Genomic DNA, 9,938 nt, shown 5'->3' with positions numbered 1-9,938 from the left:
CTCCAAATAGGGATATTTTGACTCATTCTTTTCCTGTTTGTATCCCTTTTAGTTCATTCTCTTGCCTTATTGCTCCAGCTAGTGATTTGAGCACATTAAGAAGGAGTGGAGACAGTGGTCAGCCTATCTTGTTCTTGATTTTAGCAGGGTGGCTTCAAGTTCTTATCCATTTAGGATGATGTTGACTGTGAATATGTCCTACATAGCTTTGATTATGTTGAGATGTGTTCCCTGTAGCCTTACTTTTTCTATTACTTTTATCATGAAGATATATTGGATTTTTATCAAAGGGTTCCTGCATCTATTGGAATGATCATTTGATTTTTTTTGTTGTTGTTGTTAAGTGGACTCATGTGGTTTATTTCATTGAATGACTTTCCTATGTTTTATGCACATCTGTATTTGCTTTTCAATTATTTTACCGAACATTTTTGTAACTATGTCAATCAAGGGTATTAACCAATACTTTTCTTTTTTGTTGGCCTTTACCTGGTTTTGGCATTATATTGATGTTGTTTTCAGAGAGACTCTGTGAATATATAGTGTACTTTTGGGTAATTCAAGTCAATATCAGTATGTGAAACTCAGCTGTAAATTTAATTCCCTCTTGTAATGTAATGTAACATATTCATTGTTTTGGAAAACTGAAGATACTGTAAATATCTTTAAAATAGCATTATATTACCTATGTCTCAGAAACGGCTATTAAACAAGTAAATATATAACTGAAATACATTAGGAGAACTCTACTAAGCATCACAAACAAGTATGTTGGCTCACTTTTGTATTCCCAGCTCTCAGAAAACTGGCACAGGAGGCTTGTCATAGATTCCGAAATAGCATAGTCTACATAGTGAGTTACAGGATAGGGAACTGGGGCTATATAGTCTCAAAACAACAACAAAAATAATAAGTACCAGAAGTGGAACTTTCCATATTACACTTATTTTTTTTCTTTAGTGAAGAGAGAAATTCTATTTGAAAATTGATGAGCAAGTACTGGTGGCTTATGGGATAGCTTATGGGATAGCCAATACATGTAATGCTAGCACCCGAACTCCTTGGCTACTGGTAGATTTCAAAGTTGGCCAATACTAAATGAAACTCTATCTCAAAAAGCAAAACCAGCATCAGCAAAAAATATGGTATTTAAGTTGAAATAAGAAGAAAAGGAAGTAGCTAGGAAGGTATAAAAAAAGTAGAAGCTGTCCACATCCAGTCTTACCTAGGAAGTGGGAAAACTCGGGTGTCTGAAATTTTTGCAAGAGTAAATCTGTTATCTAGACATGGTAGCTGTTGCCTACAATTTTAGCACTCTAATGATGGAGGCAGAAAGACTGGCATGAGTTAGAGGCTAGCCTAGGCTACAGTTCCAGGGCAACTACAGTATAAGCTCCTATCACAAAGAAAGACAAAACATACAAAAAAAAATTAAAGAGTAAATGTGCTGATGAAGGAGTGGATGTGGTGAGTGCATCCCCAGTACAATCTATAATGCCAGAGCCCCAAGGATAGCATGTAACTCCTCTAGGCCAAAAAACTACTCTGTGACCCCCAGGGCGTTCTGTGTTGATCTAATCCACTGAAAAATGAAGACAACTAAAACACTGGAGCCCCAGAAAGCTAATTAATACAGTTGTGGCTTAGGGGCACAGCTCAGCAGTGTGGGTGGATCTAGACAGAGGCTTTGGCCAGGGAGTCAAGATGATCTCATCTCTGTCGCAAGCATCATCAATCAGGAGGCCTGGCACTAGACAAGCTTCTAGAAGATGAAAAGAAAAAGCAAGCTACAGTCCTTCCCTTTGGGAGCTTTTGTTGGTATCCAGACAACATGCTGCAGTAGGAACAATAGCTTCTCCATTTCCTGAGCATCTGCTATACAAGAGAAGCCCAGGGACTCCTTCCTGGGCCTCAGATTCTGCTTCTAGCAATGTTAAACATGTAGTTGTATCTTAATAGAAAAGCCCACTAGCAAACCTCTGTAGCTTTCTTCATCTCCCTAAATCTTTTAGTTTCTGTTTTAAGGTATTGTCAGTACAATAGAATTACAAGGCCTTTCATCATTTTTAGGAACTCACTTGATCTTTATTGCAGAGAACACTGGCTTAAAAATGTAGACCAGTCCCCCTTCCCTGAGAAAATTCATTCACCTCTCTTAGCCTTAGTTTCCTCATGTATAAAATAGGACTGTAACCTGAACAGGGTGATCCTGTAGTCCTAACATTTTCTAGACTGAGGCAGATAGCTTACTGTGAGCTGTAAGTTAGACTTCTATACATAGTGAGTTTCTGGCTAACTGGGCTATAATGTGAGAAACCATATCAAAAGGAGATATAATAAAATCTCAAAATCAATGAAGGAATAAAACAAATTAGTGTGATCTTTTTATTGTTGTTCTTTTTGTTTGGAGACAGAGTATCATGTAGCCCCAAGAGGGGCTGGCATTCATTACATGGCCCATTCTAGCTCTGAATTTCTGATCTCTCTGCCTCTTTCTCTCAATTGCTGGTTTTATGGGCATATACCATCACAACCACTATAGCTATGCTTATTTAGGATTGTTACTTCTAGACTCCAGACATTTCATCATTCCATACATGGGATGTTTTCTCCCCTTTTAAACATTCTGATATGTAAGATTAAAGGCTGGACAGCTATAAATCAATTCATCAGGGTGAACATTTAATTCTTTCTTGTCATGATGAGAGTAGAGTCAGGTCTGTTAGACTCCCCCAAACACAAATTTTTGGAGAAAGGTAAGCTAAGTAGTTGGGAGTGGTCTGTATCTGAGGGGGAAATTAGAGGACTGGTATTTCTCCTGCATCATTACACTGCCAGAACCACATGCTTTAAAGACACTAGGCAAGCTCAGAAATACACGATGATTCAAGTCAACTGTGGAAGAGAACTCTCCATTTTTTTTCACCTAGACAGCCACACATGGATTCACAGCTACATGTACATATGGCTAAGCTGAAGAGAAAACAATGCTCTGTTGACATAGTGAGAAGAAAAGGGAAATATTTCTTCTTTTCTTTTCCTCCTTCTCTCTCTCTCTCTCTCTCTCTCTCTCTCTCTCTCTCTCTCTCTCTCTCTCCCTCCCTCCCTCCCTCCCCCCTCCCTCCCCCTTCCCTGCCTCCCTCCCTGTCTCTCTCTCTCTCTCTCTCTCTCTCTCTCTCTCTCTCTCTCTCTCTCTCTCTCTCTCTCTCTTTCTTTCTTGGGTCTCATAGTGTAGCCCAGATTGGCCTTGGTCTCATGATTCTCTTGCTTTGGTCTCCATAATATCTGGCATTTCAGATATGCAGCACCTTGTCTGATGTGCTGGAAAGCCCTCAATATAAAGTTAGTAATGTTTTTATCTGCACATTTTAGCTGAAGACTAGAATGTTTTCTAGCTCAACGCCAGTGCCCAAGGAATGAGAAAAAGTAAAGGTGAGCCATGGAAGAGACCACTGCACATAGTAGAAATATGTAGGAATTACATAGTAGGTCAAAAAGCACACATGCAAACAAATATACAAACAAATCCTGAGAAGCCAAGGAGCCTATGGACAATACATGTGATCAAAGGGAGATATATCCTAAGCACTAATGATTATACCTGCAATACACACAGCTATGATCACCATTTTCCATGTGAAAGGTCTTTATCATTTTCAACATACTTTTCATACTTCTAGTCCCAGCATTGTTGAAATGGAGGCCGGAAGATCATAGGTTTGAGACCATTCTGAGCAACACAATGAAACCCTGTCTACAAACTTTGGTTATCAGAAATGAGACGCCCATCTCAAACTGAATGGGAACTTCTCTCTCTCTCTCTCTCTCTCTCTCTCTCTCTCTCTCTCTCTCTCTCTCTCTCTCTCTTTCTCTTTCTCTCTCTCTCTCCTTTTTTTTCTGGCTAGATATCATAGTGCTAAGAGGTTACTATGCCATATAGGTTGCCAGGATAGAAAATATATCAGCAGACTTCTGATTGAATTTGAGGGCTGTTATACAGAAATGAATTCATGCATAGCACTGTAATCCTGGTTGAAAGCCTATGTCTGGGAAGGTTGTAGTTTCTAGGGCAGAACATCTTCTTCCCTACTGTTATTTTCCTAATGGTCATGTTGTCAAATTTGCTTCTAAATACAGGTAGACTTGGGCTCTACAAACTTTTAGTTAGAGAAGCCTCTTTTTGCTGTGGGCAACAATTAATGTGCCAAAAAGAGACTGAGTGGTCATCCCTAAATGGGTCATCTTTATCAATGTTCCACCAAGGCTTAGAGACCATGAAGGAAGCAGAGGCAGAAAGAATGGAAGAAAGAGGATGGGGAAGAGTTCTGTGAAATGCTGTCTTCTGGACATGACATTGCCATTGCAATCATGGAATCACAATAGCTGTAGTTACCTGCACAGGATCAAGCCAGCCAAAATTCCAACACTGATGGTGTCCTAGTTTGCTTCCTGTTGCTGTAACAAACAAAACATTGCCCAGAAACAATGTGGTGAAGGAAAGGGTTTAGTTCAGCTTATGACTTACAGTCTATCATGAACTCAGGGCAGAAACCTGGAGACAGAGACTAAGCAGAGGTCATGGAGGAATGCTGCTTACTTATTTGCTCATTGTGGATTTCTTTACTACCTTTCTTATACAACCTCATCCTACCTGTCCAGGGACAGTACCACCCACCATGGGCTGGGCCACTCACATCAAGAAAATATGAAATAAATCATCTCCATTCACTTTTATGTGGATTCGAGGGTTGAACTCAGATTGGCAGGCTTGCACGCCAAACACCTTTATTCACTGAGCCATGTGGCTGGCCCATTTCATTTTGTTCAGTTTAGTTTAGAGACAAGGTGTCATGGTCCAGTCTTATCTCAATGCAGCCAAAGATGTCTTTCAATTTATTTTTTTAATTTAAAACTAAATTGTGTGTGTGTGTGTGTGTGTGTGTGTGTGTGTATGTGTGCATGTTTGTGTGTGAGTATGCACACATGTCAAAATACATGTTCAAAGGTCAGAGAATAGTTAACCTTTGGGTCTTCCTGGCACAGTCCTGTGCCACCACACCCCATTTATGTTGTGTCTGGGATGAAACCCAGAGATTTATGCATGCTAAGCAACCAAGCATCTTACCAACTAAATTACAGCCAAACTCCCTTTTAAAGCCTCAATGTATGTGTGCTGTATGTACATGCTGGTGCCCTTCAAGGTCCAGAAGGAGTTACCTCGGGAATTGGAGTTACAGGCTTTTGTGAGGCAACCCACAGGTACTGGGAACTGAACCAGGGTCCTCCAAAAGAACAGCAAATGCTCTTAAACACTAAGCAATTTCCCCAACCTTTTTTTCTTTTATGAAAAAATCTTACAACCCAGGATAGCCTGGAATACTTTATTAGCCCATGATGGCTTCACATCCACTACAATCCTCTGGCCTTACCCTTCTAAGTGCTAAGATTATGCACATGAGACTATATGCACATGAGACTATATGCACATGAGACTATGTCCAGATTGTTTTATATATTATGTTAAAGGTCATTTACACTGGGCTCTGGGGTGCACTCATGTAATTCTAGCACTTATGAGGCAGAGGCAGTAGAAGCACTTCAAGCTCAAAGCTAGCCTGATCTACACAGCAAATTCAAGACTAATCAGAGCTTCAGAAGAATTACAGTATTCCAGGGGCGGGAGAAGTGAATCAGAGGTTAAGAATATATAGCACTCTTCCTGAGGACCTAGGTTTGGTTCCCACTATCTATCTCCAGTATCTCTCAACAAACAGTGAGACCTTGTTGAAAACAAACAAATAACAACAAAAGAATACCATGTCCTACTTCTACCTTCCCCTAACCACAGTAATTTATGGTAATTGAAAAAAATCAGTATAAAGTGTATACTTCAAGAAGTAATAGTTCTCCCTTTCTTTAAAAATGTTTTATTTTTACTTTTAAAATTCTCTCTCTCTCTCTCTCTCTCTCTCTCTCTCTCTCTCTCTCTGTGTGTGTGTGTGTGTGTGTGTGTGTGTGTAGTGCAGAATCTGCAGAAGTCAGGAGAAGGATTTCAATCTCCTGGAACCTTGGTTATATGTGGTTGTGTGCTGCCCAATATGGATTCTGGGAACCAAACTCAGGTTCCCTGGAAGAACAGTATGAGCTCTTAACCACAGAACCATCTCTCCAGCCTGCTTATTCTTCTCAATACTTCTGCTGTTTCCAGAGATAACTATTGTTATTAGCCTTTCTCCTTCACTGGAGACTTATAAACATGTATAATTCATAAATGGTATCATATCACTATTATTGTTCTGTGACTTAATAAAAGACCCAAAGTTCATTTTATGATAGCTTGTGTTTTTCAAAAAGCTGAACCTTTTGAATTGATATACTATTTTTTGTATTCTACTACTGAGGTACATTTTCAGAATTATAATAATGTGTTTAGAAACTTGCTAATGGTTGACATTCAGATTGTTTTATTTAATTATTACAGTATTGTAGTGAATGACCTTGTAAATGCCTCTGTGCACAACAGTAGAATGTTCCTGTAAAGTACACAAAACAACTAAGCTGGACAGTTTTTGAGCTTTTTGTTGTTGTTATGAATTGAGAAAGTAATAAGGAAACAGGAGAATCTGTTCCATTGGTCTTGTCCCCTAACAGGAGAAGCTGAGGAAGTAAAGGGGGAACTTTGCCTTTAGAAGGCGGCCACACTAACCATTATACCATCAACACCACAACTTTTGCCCTTAATAGACCAAGACACAATACATGCTGATAAACCTGCAGGATTAAAAATAAGAATAGGTGTTCTCCCGGAATAGAGGGAAAGAAGGAAAACAGCAGCAGTCCACTAGACAAAGCCAATGTGGAGGGGAGACCTGATGAGCACTGTGAATTGACTGTGGATGCTATAGGAGCTAAGGGGAAGCAGAGAACACAAGGAAGGTGTAGAGACTGGGGGAGGGCTTCATGGATGTGAGGCCCAGGTGGTACAGGGGCAAGAGGGTGCACACTGCCTGTGGCCAGAGTAGCCTGGCTGAAGGGTAAGGCCTGTGTCAGGGAGCTGGAGGAAGAAAAGGCTGGGAAGGGAAGTGAAGTGTGTGCATTATGAGGCAGGACACCTGCCAACTCCAAGGGCAGGTCAAAGTTGCCATTTCTGAAGATCACCATGTTGACTACAGGGAGGGGGCAGGGCAGGGCAGCCTAAAGGCAAGATGACCATGGAGGCACATGTCTTCGCAATCCAAACCAGTTAGTAAGGGTGGACCTCAGGCATTGTTGGGAGACAGGAGAGGGAGGGAGCTGTAGAAGACAGACACACAGCAGCAGAGCCCAATTTGCTGACCAATGGAGGTGGTCAAACAGAGGAGTATTAAACAAGACAATACTGTGCACATACAAGACGATTCTAAAAGCAAAACCGCTAAGGAGTAGAGAGCTGCTAGGGATTATGAGGGTGAGCACACTTCGCAGAGCCTGGCCTCTAAGAGGTAGCCTCCTCTGTCGGGCACATAGCAGGAGGGAGGAATGGGGCACATCCTTCTAGAAGTGTCAAGTGTGAAGCATGCATGCTTTGTGGAGGGAACACAAGCCATGCATGCAGACTGGTCACATGTGTCTTTGGGGACAGAGCTGGGATCTACTGACTAGACTGGGAGTCCCTGTTGGCAGGACTCATTTCATATTCTAAGAGGACACTGGTTCAAATGGAATTGATCTCCTGGCTGGAGGAAGATCCTGAAATGCTAACAACTTTATGTGAGGAAAGGCCAGGAAAAAACCCTCCTCTCCCCTCCCTGTCGTCCATTAGTGTGATTAATAATAAATATCCCCAGGCACTTGGCGCTGGCAAGATGCCTCGTCACTGCTGTTCATTACCCATCCGCCATCCCCAGCTTCCAGGCTGCCCATTAGGTGCTATGGTGAGAGGAGTCATAAAATGCACCTCCCCAACCCCCTTGAGTATGCCTGTCACAGTCTGGGACTGAGGCCATGTGTTTAGGCTGGTGGAAAGAAAGTGGACTGGACATAGACTCACAGGACCCAGGCCCAGCTTCTTCTTATTAAGAAACCATGTGACTTTCCAAAAAGTACTTCATTCTCAGTCTCTTCATTCTTAACAGGAAAAGTCTTTTGTGACCTGCGAGTCCCTAACACTCACTATATGGTAGGTAACATTTTCTTTGCTCTTACTCAAACTCTGGTTATTTCTTTCCAAGAAAAGAGTTCCCTGTGACTTTGATTTTTACTCTCAACCACATTGTGTCATAGGTTGAACTTGATCTGTTGGAGTGACAGCTGTCTATTCTTTTAGAATAGCTAGCTTCAGAATGTGCACATGTACACACACCGCATCCAGTCATCTACTCCCTTTAAATACATGTACAAAGAACATCTGGGTAACATGTCAAGGAGCTGAGCAAACTACTTTAAAAGGGAGGCATAGGAATCCAAGTGGAGTGGAAAAGGATACCAAACGGTGGAGGAAGGTTGAAGAGTGAAGGAAAAGAGGCAGGGAAGTGGGTGAGGTTGAATGTAGGGAAGGAGAAATTGCAATAGTATAAGTACAAATTTTGGTGATCAGAACCATGGAACTGTGATAAGTTTTTTTAGCTAGACTAGCCAGGCTGATTCATGCTAAAGTCTACCACAAGGTTTCTTGCTGATCCTGGAGCTCACTAAGTCTCTCGGTTGGCTGGCCAAAAAGCTTCTGGAATCTATTTGTCTCTGTACCATCCTTATCCTCATATACCTCCTTGCCAGTCTTTTAGGTAGATGGTGACATTCGAAGTCAAGCCCTCATGCTTATTGTGTAATAAGTTTACCAATGGACCCAACTCTCCAGCCCCTAAATCTCCTTGCTCAATCTGCCGTCCCTTCCCTGTGATGTCTCCAGCTTTCTTGGACACTGGATCTAGAATACTCCTGCACTGCCTCTCCTCCTTGTGACCCTACCTTGCTTTACTGTTTAATAACACACTTGCCTAGCATTCCTTGAATGTTAGGAATTTAGCACATCGAAAAATCCCAAATCTGTTCATGCTCCCTATTCCCCTCAAGGGAGCCAATCTATGTGTGGATGTCCAGACTTTATTTCCATGTCTTTTTCTCCTCACAGACTGGCATAAGCCAGATCATTTCTAAAATTAATTGTAGGGATTAATCTGGTCCCAGCAAGATTGGTATAATTCTCAGATCACATATGACCACAATAAGAGGTTGGCTGGGGGGATAGAATAGAAGTATCCATCATGTAAACGTGGAATGGCATACAAAAAGGTAGGAATAAGATGAATAATATCCCTGACTATAGGGAAGAACAGCAAAACACCACAGCTGCCTCTGCTTTGCACTGAAGTTAGACTATTTCAAGTCTGACATCCCAGTAATGTCCAGTTGCTTGACCACAGTAACCATCAACCATCGCTACTTTAAACAGCTTCTGTGTGGTGAAGTGGGAAGGTGGGGCATTACTTCACTGGTTCTCCCCCCACCCCGTCCTGATTTTAACCATCATTTTTTGGTACTTTTAGTATTTGCAATCTCTCATTCTCTAGGTCTAAACCTCCTACTTCCTTCACTCTTCTATTTTCCCCCACCCTATGGCATCCTTTCCTCTCCACTTGGATTCCCATGCCTCCCTTAGCTTTTTAGTGGTTTCCTCAGCTCCTTAACATGCTACCCAGCTTTCCTTTCTGCATGTGATTGCAGGGAGTAAATGGGAGGATGTGGCATGGCTGGGGATGTGCACATACACATGGGAGTTAGGGAATTACATACTGGGGATTTGCACGTTCCAGAAAGTTGAACTAGTCTGCAGTGGACTTATTTTAGGTATTTATTTAATGCCAAGATCTTTTAGGCTCTAGGTGAACATGAATGAAGAAATCAGTGAGTTCCTTTAAATTTGGGGGGCTGAATAGGGTGGAGGGTCCATGGGCCATGGC

This window comes from Mus caroli, unplaced genomic scaffold (assembly GCF_978045245.1).
Source record: "Mus caroli unplaced genomic scaffold, Mus_caroli_1 scaffold_5, whole genome shotgun sequence".
Classification (NCBI taxonomy): Eukaryota; Metazoa; Chordata; class Mammalia; order Rodentia; family Muridae; genus Mus; species Mus caroli.
This window is presented reverse-complemented; position numbering follows the sequence as displayed.